The following is a 12,991-nucleotide window of genomic DNA, read 5'->3' as shown; positions in this document are numbered from 1 at the left end:
ATCAGAAGCAACACGTTTACAGGGGGCAAAAATAAACGCCCAACGTGGGGCTCGAACCCACGACCCCGAGATTAAGAGTCTCGTGCTCTACCGACTGAGCTAGCCGGGCTGTTGTTTTCATTACATAACTGTCGAGTTCCTAACAAAGCAACATGACACAGTGTCAGAATCAGCTAAAACGACAAACTAAAGTTGTTCACTTATTTTGACTTCTTGTGAAATATTCTACATTTTGAAATGAAATGATCAAATAACAAACGTGTTTATAAACTATTAACATATAACCCATTGTTATACAAAAGTCTAAAATAGATTTGGTGCTCTTTCCCTTCGAATAGTCGAATAGAAAGAAAGTAAATGATTTGTGTCAGTCAAAAAGAGATTAGTTATTTTGTCTAATTTTAAAAATTCCTTTTATTCAGAGTTTAATATGACGTCCTGAATTTAAAGTTTGAGTTAACGGACTGGTGTGGAAACTCCCATCTAAGCTGAATAGTGGTCAATTTAAACATGATACTCTATGAAAATGAATAGATTTGTTCTGATATTTCAATAGGATTTCTACTTCGAAAACTTTAACACTAAACGTAGAACCTAGTCGATTTAATATGAATATAGTTGGAAGCATTTGTTGGCGCAGTTTAGTCATTTGAGTAAATTTGTATCAAGTTCATTTCATAATTTTGAATCAAGTATCTATTTCATAATTATGATGAAATGTCAATAATTTGCTATTTTCTGCTATGTACTTTAGAATAATGAGAAGGTTGATGTCGCGATATTTTGCATGTATACCCATTTCATTTAACCGTTGATATCAAAAACTGTTCTCTTAGAGGTTGATTATTTTATTGTTTATCTGGAGACTGTCTCGCAATAGAAAGTGTTTTAAAACCTGTTGAACGAAGTAAAATACATGCCCCTGGGACATTTCGATCCTGTGGTAGTAAAATTAGTAAACGTACATTTGTTTAAAGAAAATGCCTTTGGCATTTCAACTCGGAATGAGACGAAATGTATTCATTAGATGCAACCAATTAACGCATGCGTTAACATCAAAGCTGAGAAGTTCAGGTATGCGTTTGAAAGAGTGTCAAATTGTATGTCCTAATTACTCAATCAGACGCATCTGCACTTCCGGTTGTGCAAAGGTATTTTTAAATCAAAACAGATTGAAGATGGTCTATATCTCGTACCGTATTACGTTATTAAAACGTTTCTCAATGTAATCTAGTTGTAAAATGATCGACTTTAATTTTGTTTAAAGATGCTCCACCGCCGACCGAGCATAAATGATATTCATCATTTGAACAATAAAAGGTGTTTAATCGTATATATATATATATATATATATATGTCTAATTAGCACAAAAATAATATAAAATGATTTCTTTACACGTTGGTCCATGCGCAATCAGTACTTCATTCCAGATAGGATATAGAGCCACGGAATTTGTTCGGGATGCAATAAATTATTTTTGTTATATATTTTTAACTTGAAGTTAAATTAGAAGCTTTAACTTTTCAGTGGTGGTAATGGTGTATGTAAGTAAGTGAAGACAAATACTAAATCGTCTGCTCCTGTTTTTGATAGTGAAAAATTACCATTTGTCAGCGGCGGCGCATCTTTAATATTTAACTTAAAGTTGCTAACAAAATGTAACTAAATATCAATATCAAACTCAGAAGGGAATTCAGTAAGCTACTCGAAGATTCATTTTACTTAATTGATTACCACGAAAAAAAATAAGGTGCGTCGGCCGGGAGTCGAACCCGGATCGACTGCTTGGAAGGCAACCATGCTAACCGTTACACCACCGACGCTGTTATTCGCATAAAATAGAAAACGTTCATGATGGTGAAATAATACGTATCAACTGATTCTTTGTTCTGGTTAATACCGAACCAAAAAATCTAAATATTTATAAGTTTGACGTGAAGAAAAGATGGCAATAGCATCATTTGACATGCATGTTATTTACAAGAAAAACGATGACCATAGGACACCACCCTGATGAACCCAACGTTCGGACAAATATGAGTTAACAAGCGGAGTATTAGTCCAGTGGTTACGTCACAATTACAATAATGACTCTAAAAATGGAAAGAATGACATTGAAACACCGAAGTTGATATGCATATCAACAACCAGCATCATTGTGATATGTTATCAAATACATGATCTCATTTGTTAATTAGATAACAATTAGTGTAAATGTTCACATTATATTCATTTACTCTGCCAGAAAAGAGTTATGTAAACTGATTTCCAAAGGAAGACGTCCAAATTGAAACTTCCTGATTCGCACAGTACAGTTCGTTCCCGAAGCATCTTGGAGACGACGAAGAACGTATAGATATCGTTGTATTGACGAAAAACATAACCCGTGATAGCTCAGTTGGTAGAGCGGAGGACTGTAGTGGTTAAACTCAGAGCTATCCTTAGGTCGCTGGTTCGACTCCGGCTCGCGGGATTGTTTTATTTTCTCAACATTTTCTATTTTAAATTAGACATTTTAAGCACCAATTATTAGTACCTAACTCGTCTAATGAAAAGAACACAAATATTTGATTTTTGTTTCGGGTTAAGAAAACATAATAAACATAATATACACATAACATAAAGGAATTGGTATAAAAGATTGATAATAAACAAATTCTTTAAGTTGAAGATTGTGGATTAAAGTCGCACAGTTGTTGAATATAATATATAGAAGGATTTGTTGTAAGATGTAAACAACACAGTAGAAACATCAGAAGTAACACGTTTACAGGGGGGCAAAAATAAACGCCCAACGTGGGGCTCGAACCCACGACCCCGAGATTAAGAGTCTCGTGCTCTACCGACTGAGCTAGCCGGGCTGTTGTTTTCATTACATAACTGTCGAGTTCCTAACAAAGCAACATGACACAGTGTCAGAATCAGCTAAAAAGACAAACTAAAGTTGTTCACTTATTTTGACTTCTTGTGAAATATTCTACATTTTGAAATGAAATGATCAAATAACAAACGTGTTTATAAACTATAAACATATAACCCATTGTTATACAAAAGTCTAAAATAGATTTGGTGCTCTTTCCCTTCGAATAGTCGAATCGAAAGAAAGTAAATGATTTGTGTCAGTCAAAAAGTGATTAGTTATTTTGTCTAATTTTTAAAAATTCCTTTTATTCAGAGTTTAATATGACGTCCTGAATTTAAAGTTTGAGTTAACGGACTGGTGTGGAAAACTCCCATCTAAGCTGAATAGTGGTCAATTTAAACATGATACTCTATGAAAATGAATAGATTTGTTCTGATATTTCAATAGGATTTCTACTTCGAAAACTTTAACACTAAACGTAGAACCTAGTCGATTTAATATGAATATAGTTGGAAGCATTTGTTGGCGCAGTTTAGTCATTTGAGTAAATTTGTATCAAGTTCAATTGGAAATTGGAAACCGTATCTATTTCATAATTATGATGAAATGTCAATAATTTGCTATTTTCTGCTATGTACTTTTGAATAATGAGAAGGTTGATGTCGCGATATTTTGCATGTATACCCATTTCATTTAACCGTTGATATCAAAAAACTGTTCTCTTAGAGGTTGATTATTTTATTGTTTATCTGGAGACTGTCTCGCAATAGAAAGTGTTTTAAAACCTGTTGAACGAAGTAAAATACATGCCCCTGGGACATTTCGATCCTGTGGTAGTAAAATTAGTAAACGTACATTTGTTTAAAGAAAATGCCTTTGGCATTTCAACTCGGAATGAGACGAAATGTATTCATTAGATGCAACCAATTAACGCATGCGTTAACATCAAAGCTGAGAAGTTCAGGTATGCGTTTGAAAGAGTGTCAAATTGTATGTCCTAATTACTCAATCAGACGCATCTGCACTTCCGGTTGTGCAAAGGTATTTTTAAATCAAAACAGATTGAAGATGGTCTATATCTCGTACCGTATTACGTTATTAAAACGTTTCTCAATGTAATCTAGTTGTAAAATGATCGACTTTAATTTTGTTTAAAGATGCTCCACCGCCGACCGAGCATAAATGATATTCATCATTTTGAACAATAAAAGGTGTTTAATCGTATATATATATATATATATATGTCTAATTAGCACAAAAATAATATAAAATGATTTCTTTACACGTTGGTCCATGCGCAATCAGTACTTCATTCCAGATAGGATATAGAGCCACGGAATTTGTTCGGGATGCAATTAATTATTTTTGTTATATATATTTTTAACTTGAAGTTAAATTAGAAGCTTTAACTTTTCAGTGGTGGTAATGGTGTATGTAAGTAAGTGAAGACAAATACTAAATCGTCTGCTCCTGTTTTTGATAGTGAAAAATTACCATTTGTCAGCGGCGGCGCATCTTTAATATTTAACTTAAAGTTGCTAACAAAATGTAACTAAATATCAATATCAAACTCAGAAGGGAATTCAGTAAGCTACTCGAAGATTCATTTTACTTAATTGATTACCACGAAAAAAATAAGGTGCGTCGGCCGGGAGTCGAACCCGGATCGACTGCTTGGAAGGCAACCATGCTAACCGTTACACCACCGACGCTGTTATTCACATGAAATAGAAAACGTTCATGATGGTGAAATAATACGTATCAACTGATTCTTTGTTCCGGTTAATACCGAACCAAAAAATCTAAATATTTATAAGTTTGACGTGAGGAAAAGATGACAATAGCATCATTTGACATGCATGTTATTTACAAGAAAAACGATGACCATAGGGCACCACCCTGATGAACCCAACGTTCGGACAAATATGAGTTTACAAGCGGAGTATTAGTCCAGTGGTTACGTCACAATTACAATAATGACTCTACAAATGGAAAAAATGACATTGAAACACCGAAGTTGATATGCATATCAACAACCAGCATCATTGTGATATGTTATCAAATACATGATCTCATTTGTTAATTAGATAACAATTAGTGTAAATGTTTACATTATATTCATTTACTCTGCCAGAAAAGAGTTATGTAAACTGATTTCCAAAGGAAGACGTCCAAATTGAAACTTCCTGATTCGCACAGTACAGTTCGTTCCCGAGGCATCTTGGAGACGACGAAGAACGTATAGATATCGTTGCATTGACGATAAACATAACCCGTGATAGCTCAGTTGGTAGAGCGGAGGACTGTAGTGGTTAAACTCAGAGCTATCCTTAGGTCGCTGGTTCGACTCCGGCTCGCGGGATTGTTTTATTTTCTCAACATTTTCTATTTTAAATTAGACATTTTAAGCACCAATTATTAGTACCTAACTCGTCTAATGAAAAGAACACAAATATTTGATTTTTGTTTCGGGCTAAGAAAACATAATAAACATAATATACACATAACATAAAGGAATTGGTATAAAAGATTGATAATAAACAAATTCTTTAAGTTGAAGATTGTGGATTAAAGTCGCACAGTTGTTGAATATAATATAGAAGGATTTGTTGTAAGATGTAAACAACACAGTAGAACATCAGAAGTAACACGTTTACAGGGGGCAAAAATAAACGCCCAACGTGGGGCTCGAACCCACGACCCCGAGATTAAGAGTCTCGTGCTCTACCGACTGAGCTAGCCGGGCTGTTGTTTTCATTACATAACTGTCGAGTTCCTAACAAAGCAACATGACACAGTGTCAGAATCAGCTAAAAAGACAAACTAAAGTTGTTCACTTATTTTGACTTCTTGTGAAATATTCTACATTTTGAAATGAAATGATCAAATAACAAACGTGTTTATAAACTATAAACATATAACCCATTGTTATACAAAAGTCTAAAATAGATTTGGTGCTCTTTCCCTTCGAATAGTCGAATCGAAAGAAAGTAAATGATTTGTGTCAGTCAAAAAGAGATTAGTTATTTTGTCTAATTTTAAAAATTCCTTTTATTCAGAGTTTAATATGACGTCCTGAATTTAAAGTTTGAGTTAACGGACTGGTGTGGAAACTCCCATCTAAGCTGAATAGTGGTCAATTTAAACATGATACTCTATGAAAATGAATAGATTTGTTCTGATATTTCAATAGGATTTCTACTTCGAAAACTTTAACACTAAACGTAGAACCTAGTCGATTTAATATGAATATAGTTGGAAGCATTTGTTGGCGCCGAAAACAGTTTAGTCATTTGAGTAAATTTGTATCAAGTTCATTTCCGTATCTATTTCATAATTATGATGAAATGTCAATAATTTGCTATTTTCTGCTATGTACTTTAGAATAATGAGAAGGTTGATGTCGCGATATTTTGCATGTATACCCATTTCATTTAACCGTTGATATCAAAAACTGTTCTCTTAAGGGTTGATTATTTTATTGTTTATCTGGAGACTGTCTCGCAATAGAAAGTGTTTTAAAACCTGTTGAACGAAGTAAAATACATGCCCCTGGGACATTTCGATCCTGTGGTAGTAAAATTAGTAAACGTACATTTGTTTAAAGAAAATGCCTTTGGCATTTCAACTCGGAATGAGACGAAATGTATTCATTAGATGCAACCAATTAACGCATGCGTTAACATCAAAGCTGAGAAGTTCAGGTATGCGTTTGAAAGAGTGTCAAAATGTATGTCCTAATTACTCAATCAGACGCATCTGCACTTCCGGTTGTGCAAAGGTATTTTTAAATCAAAACAGATTGAAGATGGTCTATATCTCGTACCGTATTACGTTATTAAAACGTTTCTCAATGTAATCTAGTTGTAAAATGATCGACTTTAATTTTGTTTAAAGATGCTCCACCGCCGACCGAGCATAAATGATATTCATCATTTGAACAATAAAAGGTGTTTAATCGTATATATATATATATATGTCTAATTAGCACAAAAATAATATAAAATGATTTCTTTACCCGTTGGTCCATGCGCAATCAGTACTTCATTCCAGATAGGATATAGAGCCACGGAATTTGTTCGGGATGCAATTAATTATTTTTGTTATATATTTTTAACTTGAAGTTAAATTAGAAGCTTTAACTTTTCAGTGGTGGTAATGGTGTATGTAAGTAAGTGAAGACAAATACTAAATCGTCTGCTCCTGTTTTTGATAGTGAAAAATTACCATTTGTCAGCGGCGGCGCATCTTTAATATTTAACTTAAAGTTGCTAACAAAATGTAACTAAATATCAATATCAAACACAGAAGGGAATTCAGTAAGCTACTCGAAGATTCACTTTACTTAATTGATTACCACGAAAAAAATAAGGTGCGTCGGCCGGGAGTCGAACCCGGATCGACTGCTTGGAAGGCAACCATGCTAACCGTTACACCACCGACGCTGTTATTCGCGTAAAATAGAAAACGTTCATGATGGTGAAATAATACGTATCAACTGATTCTTTGTTCTGGTTAATACCGAACCAAAAAATCTAAATATTTATAAGTTTGACGTGAAGAAAAGATGGCAATAGCATCATTTGACATGCATGTTATTTACAAGAAAAACGATGACCATAGGACACCACCCTGATGAACCCAACGTTCGGACAAATATGAGTTAACAAGCGGAGTATTAGTCCAGTGGTTACGTCACAATTACAATAATGACTCTACAAAATGGAAAAAATGACATTGAAACACCGAAGTTGATATGCATATCAACAACCAGCATCATTGTGATATGTTATCAAATACATGATCTCATTTGTTAATTAGATAACAATTAGTGTAAATGTTCACATTATATTCATTTACTCTGCCAGAAAAGAGTTATGTAAACTGATTTCCAAAGGAAGACGTCCAAATTGAAACTTCCTGATTCGCACAGTACAGTTCGTTCCCGAGGCATCTTGGAGACGACGAAGAACGTATAGATATCGTTGCATTGACGATAAACATAACCCGTGATAGCTCAGTTGGTAGAGCGGAGGACTGTAGTGGTTAAACTCAGAGCTATCCTTAGGTCGCTGGTTCGACTCCGGCTCGCGGGATTGTTTTATTTTCTCAACATTTTCTATTTTAAATTAGACATTTTAAGCACCAATTATTAGTACCTAACTCGTCTAATGAAAAGAACACAAATATTTGTTTTTTTTGTTTCGGGCTAAGAAAACATAATAAACATAATAAACACATAACATAAAGGAATTGGTATAAAAAAAAAAGATAATAAACAAATTCTTTAAGTTGAAGATTGTGGATTAAAGTCGCCACAGTTGTTGAATATAATATAGAAGGATTTGTTGTAAGATGTGAACAACACAGTAGAACATCAGAAGTAACACGTTTACAGGGGGCAAAAATAAACGCCCAACGTGGGGCTCGAACCCACGACCCCGAGATTAAGAGTCTCGTGCTCTACCGACTGAGCTAGCCGGGCTGTTGTTTTCATTACATAACTGTCGAGTTCCTAACAAAGCAACATGACACAGTGTCAGAATCAGCTAAAAAGACAAACTAAAGTTGTTCACTTATTTTGACTTCTTGTGAAATATTCTACATTTTGAAATGAAATGATCAAATAACAAACGTGTTTATAAACTATAAACATATAACCCATTGTTATACAAAAGTCTAAAATAGATTTGGTGCTCTTTCCCTTCGAATAGTCGAAATCGAAAGAAAGTAAATGATTTGTGTCAGTCAAAAAGAGATTAGTTTATTTTGTCTAATTTTAAAAATTCCTTTTATTCAGAGTTTAATATGACGTCCTGAATTTAAAGTTTGAGTTAACGGACTGGTGTGGAAACTCCCATCTAAGCTGAATAGTGGTCAATTTAAACATGATACTCTATGAAAATGAATAGATTTGTTCTGATATTTCAATAGGATTTCTACTTCGAAAACTTTTAACACTAAACGTAGAACCTAGTCGATTTAATATGAATATAGTTGGAAGCATTTGTTGGCGCCGAAAACAGTTTAGTCATTTGAGTAAATTTGTATCAAGTTCAATTGGAAATTGGAAACCGTTATCTATTTCATAATTATGATGAAATGTCAATAATTTGCTATTTTCTGCTATGTACTTTTGAATAATGAGAAGGTTGATGTCGCGATATTTTGCATGTATACCCATTTCATTTAACCGTTGATATCAAAAACTGTTCTCTTAGAGGTTGATTATTTTATTGTTTATCTGGAGACTGTCTCGCAATAGAAAGTGTTTTAAAACCTGTTGAAACGAAGTAAAATACATGCCCCTGGGACATTTCGATCCTGTGGTAGTAAAATTAGTAAACGTACATTTGTTTAAAGAAAATGCCTTTGGCATTTCAACTCGGAATGAGACGAAATGTATTCATTAGATGCAACCAATTAACGCATGCGTTAACATCAAAGCTGAGAAGTTCAGGTATGCGTTTGAAAGAGTGTCAAATTGTATGTCCTAATTACTCAATCAGACGCATCTGCACTTCCGGTTGTGCAAAGGTATTTTTAAATCAAAAACAGATTGAAGATGGTCTATATCTCGTACCGTATTACGTTATTAAAAACGTTTCTCAATGTAATCTAGTTGTAAAATGATCGACTTTAATTTTGTTTAAAGATGCTCCACCGCCGACCGAGCATAAATGATATTCATCATTTTGAACAATAAAAGGTGTTTAATCGTATATATATATATATATATGTCTAATTAGCACAAAAATAATATAAAATGATTTCTTTACACGTTGGTCCATGCGCAATCAGTACTTCATTCCAGATAGGATATAGAGCCACGGAATTTGTTCGGGATGCAATAAATTATTTTTGTTATATATTTTTAACTGAAGTTAAATTAGAAGCTTTAACTTTTCAGTGGTGGTAATGGTGTATGTAAGTAAGTGAAGACAAATACTAAATCGTCTGCTCCTTGTTTTTGATAGTGAAAAAATTACCATTTGTCAGCGGCGGCGCCATCTTTAATATTTAACTTAAAGTTGCTAACAAAATGTAACTAAATATCAATATCAAACTCAGAAGGGAATTCAGCGTAAGCTACTCGAAGATTCATTTTACTTAATTGATTACCACGAAAAAAAATAAGGTGCGTCGGCCGGGAGTCGAACCGGATCGACTGCTTGGAAGGCAACCATGCTAACCGTTACACCACGACGCTGTTATTCACATGAAATAGAAAAACGTTCATGATGGTGAAATATATACGTATCAACTGATTCTTTGTTCCGGTTAATACCGAACAAAAAAATCTAAATATTTATAAGTTTGACGTGAGGAAAAAGATGACATTAGCATCCATTTGACATGCATGTTATTTACAAGAAAAACGCAATGACCATAGGCACCACCCTGATGAACCCAAACGTTCGGACAAATATGAGTTTACAAAGCGGAGTATTAGTCCAGTGGTTACGTCACAATTACAATAATGACTCTAAAACTGGAAACGAATGAACATTGAAAACACCGAAGTTGATATGCATATCAACAACCAGCATCATTGTGATATGTTATCAAATACATGATCTCATTTGTTAATTAGATAACAATTAGTGTAAATGTTCACATTATATTCATTTACTCTGCCAGAAAAGAGTTATGTAAACTGATTTCCAAAGGAAGACGTCCAAATTGAAACTTCCTGATTCGCAACAGTTACAGTTCGTTCCCGAGGCATCTTGGAGACGACGAAGAACGGTAATAGATATCGTTGGTATTGACGAAACAAAACATAACCCGTGTAGCTCAGTTGGTAGAGAGCGGAGGACTGTAGTGGTTAAACTCAGAGCTAGTCCTTAGGTCGCTGGTTCGACTCCGGCTCGCGGGATTGTTTTATTTTCTCAACATTTTCTATTTTAAATTAGACATTTTAAGCACCAATTATTAGTACCTAACTCGTCTAATGAAAAGAACACAAATATTTGTTTTTTTTGTTTCGGGCTAAGAAAACATAATAAACATAATAAACACATAACATAAAGGAATTGGTATAAAAAAAATTGATAATAAACAAATTCTTTAAGTTGAAGATTGTGGATTAAAGTCGCACAGTTGTTGAATATAATATAGAAGGATTTGTTGTAAGATGTGAACAACACAGTAGAACATCAGAAGTAACACGTTTACAGGGGGCAAAAATAAACGCCCAACGTGGGGCTCGAACCCACGACCCCGAGATTAAGAGTCTCGTGCTCTACCGACTGAGCTAGCCGGGCTGTTGTTTTCATGCTTAACAAAGCAACATTTACCTTAACTTTACCCACTAATTGTATCATAAATACGCCGCGAATGGGTTACTGTCTCATCCATGAAAAGTAATACACAAAGTAAAAGGACATATAGGACAACAATTCTGCATAGGCCGACCGCGAATTAATTATAACACTTCCAATTCTGTTACTTTCCTGTCCCTAAACCAAGTGGGTTATGGGTTTATATTAGTTATAACAGCCTGACTCTACCAACCCGGGTCATGTAAAGGACGTTTTTTTTGGGTGCCAAGGTTCATGTCATGCCTTGGAGGAGAGCGTCAGTAATATCCGAGCGAGAAAACCCCGGGCAAAACGGTCAGTACCTGGCAACATGCCTAACAGGTAATTATCGAACTCGCGAGCCGAGAGATAGGAGGGCCTCGGTGTTAATGAATGATGGAGATACATCTTAATCGACTCGGTCCACCCCCCCCCCCCTCCATCCCAACCATAGATAGGCGAACTTGTTTTAAATTCATGTAGCGTATTTCTTATGCTCTCAATGCAATGCTGATTGTACACCCACGAACGCTCTTTTGATTGCATATTACCACTGAAATTAATCACTGATGCATGAAATGCAGTTCCGAGCGTAACTTGCTTATGACGTCACAATGAAAACGACGTCACTTCATAAAACACGACAATGTAACGTAATTACTTCAACGTCAATATTTTACAAATATTGACACGACATTTGTTTGATATAACCGCTCCTCACTTGAATCAAGTCTTGATACGAAAATCAATAACTAGAAATACGCTGACCTGATGAGCGTCACCTGGGGAAATCATCGTGGTAATTTGAGCAGTTCACACGCATAATATCAACCAGGTTGTGACGTCCACTATATTAGTAATTTTATCTCGAAGGAAAAATGGAAAACAGATTTGCTAAAAAACCACATACACTTTCGTGTCACTATGTGCCTTATAGCCAATGCAATGACAAAAGTTTGAAATTCAGAGCTTATCGTACATGCAATATGTATGTCACATTTCTCCATCAACGATGGTTGTTTCTGAATATCATGTTTTATTGAGAACTAATTAATCAAAAACTTCTTTTGAAATGACCCATTTGAAAAACGTTTTTGCACTACGCGATAAAAAAACTTTAAAATCCTTTTGAAAATAAAAGAAAATGAAACTCACCCTTCAGGGTCTACCGTAACATTCAACATATTGAAAAATGGTTGTGGCATCTGTATGTGGTACACACAATTACTGCACATTTTAGGAGTAAATTTTTGATAATAGACGTTTTGAGATAACGGGAAGACTATCATTACCTGTTTGTTAAGATGTATATAGATATTGATAACATTATCGATGTTTACAGAGTGTAATGGTAGTATGTAAATGACAAACGGGCTCGCCGGACAGAATGCCGTCAAGACTCGACATTGATTGATCAGGCTAATAAAAGTCGATAAATGATATCTATAAATTAGCATTCTGCTGTGTTTATTGCCTTGTTTGTGTGGGGGAAATGCTTGTGTATTGTACAAACCTAACCTAAAAAATGGGATCCTTCCCCATGTAACTACATATACAGTAGCCACAGAAAACAAAACAAGCCCATCCCCCACGGCCGTCGTGAAGACAAAATTCGGTACAAAGATGTGTCATGTGGCATACTATATATACCACAGGCATGGTAAAACATTTGTGACAAATGAATGTACATGATGGTCCTATAAAACATAACAAAAGATTGCAATGTTTCCGGGAAAAAACCAATCCCAGGAGAAAACAAAGGGAGACTAATTCTAGGAAGGTTTCACTAGACAGTTATATTGATATAGAATAATTTTCATCTTT

The 12,991-nt window shown here is 34.7% G+C and overlaps 11 non-coding genes across 11 annotated transcripts; 3 read left to right on the top strand and 8 right to left on the bottom strand.

Annotated features, from left to right (window-relative positions):
- Positions 1-36: 36 nt before the first annotated feature.
- On the bottom strand, positions 37-109 carry Trnak-cuu (transfer RNA lysine (anticodon CUU)). Its single transcript has one exon. It is a non-coding gene; the product is annotated as a tRNA-Lys (tRNA).
- Positions 110-1,752: 1,643 nt separating this feature from the next.
- Positions 1,753-1,824, bottom strand: Trnag-ucc (transfer RNA glycine (anticodon UCC)). Its single transcript has one exon. It is a non-coding gene; the product is annotated as a tRNA-Gly (tRNA).
- Positions 1,825-2,384: 560 nt separating this feature from the next.
- Trnay-gua (transfer RNA tyrosine (anticodon GUA)) lies at positions 2,385-2,474 on the top strand. The gene is given in 2 exon segments: positions 2,385-2,421; positions 2,439-2,474. It is a non-coding gene; the product is annotated as a tRNA-Tyr (tRNA).
- A 315-nt stretch (positions 2,475-2,789) lies between these two features.
- Trnak-cuu (transfer RNA lysine (anticodon CUU)) lies at positions 2,790-2,862 on the bottom strand. Its single transcript has one exon. It is a non-coding gene; the product is annotated as a tRNA-Lys (tRNA).
- A 1,642-nt stretch (positions 2,863-4,504) lies between these two features.
- Positions 4,505-4,576, bottom strand: Trnag-ucc (transfer RNA glycine (anticodon UCC)). The gene has a single exon. It is a non-coding gene; the product is annotated as a tRNA-Gly (tRNA).
- Positions 4,577-5,136: 560 nt separating this feature from the next.
- On the top strand, positions 5,137-5,226 carry Trnay-gua (transfer RNA tyrosine (anticodon GUA)). Its single transcript is given in 2 exon segments — positions 5,137-5,173; positions 5,191-5,226. It is a non-coding gene; the product is annotated as a tRNA-Tyr (tRNA).
- Positions 5,227-5,537: 311 nt separating this feature from the next.
- Trnak-cuu (transfer RNA lysine (anticodon CUU)) lies at positions 5,538-5,610 on the bottom strand. Its single transcript has one exon. It is a non-coding gene; the product is annotated as a tRNA-Lys (tRNA).
- A 1,627-nt stretch (positions 5,611-7,237) lies between these two features.
- Trnag-ucc (transfer RNA glycine (anticodon UCC)) lies at positions 7,238-7,309 on the bottom strand. The gene has a single exon. It is a non-coding gene; the product is annotated as a tRNA-Gly (tRNA).
- Positions 7,310-7,870: 561 nt separating this feature from the next.
- Trnay-gua (transfer RNA tyrosine (anticodon GUA)) lies at positions 7,871-7,960 on the top strand. The gene is given in 2 exon segments: positions 7,871-7,907; positions 7,925-7,960. It is a non-coding gene; the product is annotated as a tRNA-Tyr (tRNA).
- Positions 7,961-8,276: 316 nt separating this feature from the next.
- On the bottom strand, positions 8,277-8,349 carry Trnak-cuu (transfer RNA lysine (anticodon CUU)). The gene has a single exon. It is a non-coding gene; the product is annotated as a tRNA-Lys (tRNA).
- Positions 8,350-11,058: 2,709 nt separating this feature from the next.
- Positions 11,059-11,131, bottom strand: Trnak-cuu (transfer RNA lysine (anticodon CUU)). The gene has a single exon. It is a non-coding gene; the product is annotated as a tRNA-Lys (tRNA).
- Between the last annotated feature and the right edge of the window lie 1,860 nt (positions 11,132-12,991).

Source organism: Argopecten irradians, chromosome 16 (genome assembly GCF_041381155.1).
Source record: "Argopecten irradians isolate NY chromosome 16, Ai_NY, whole genome shotgun sequence".
Classification (NCBI taxonomy): Eukaryota; Metazoa; Mollusca; class Bivalvia; order Pectinida; family Pectinidae; genus Argopecten; species Argopecten irradians.
Note: the sequence above shows the minus strand (reverse complement) of the source record. Positions and strands in the feature narration are given on the sequence as shown.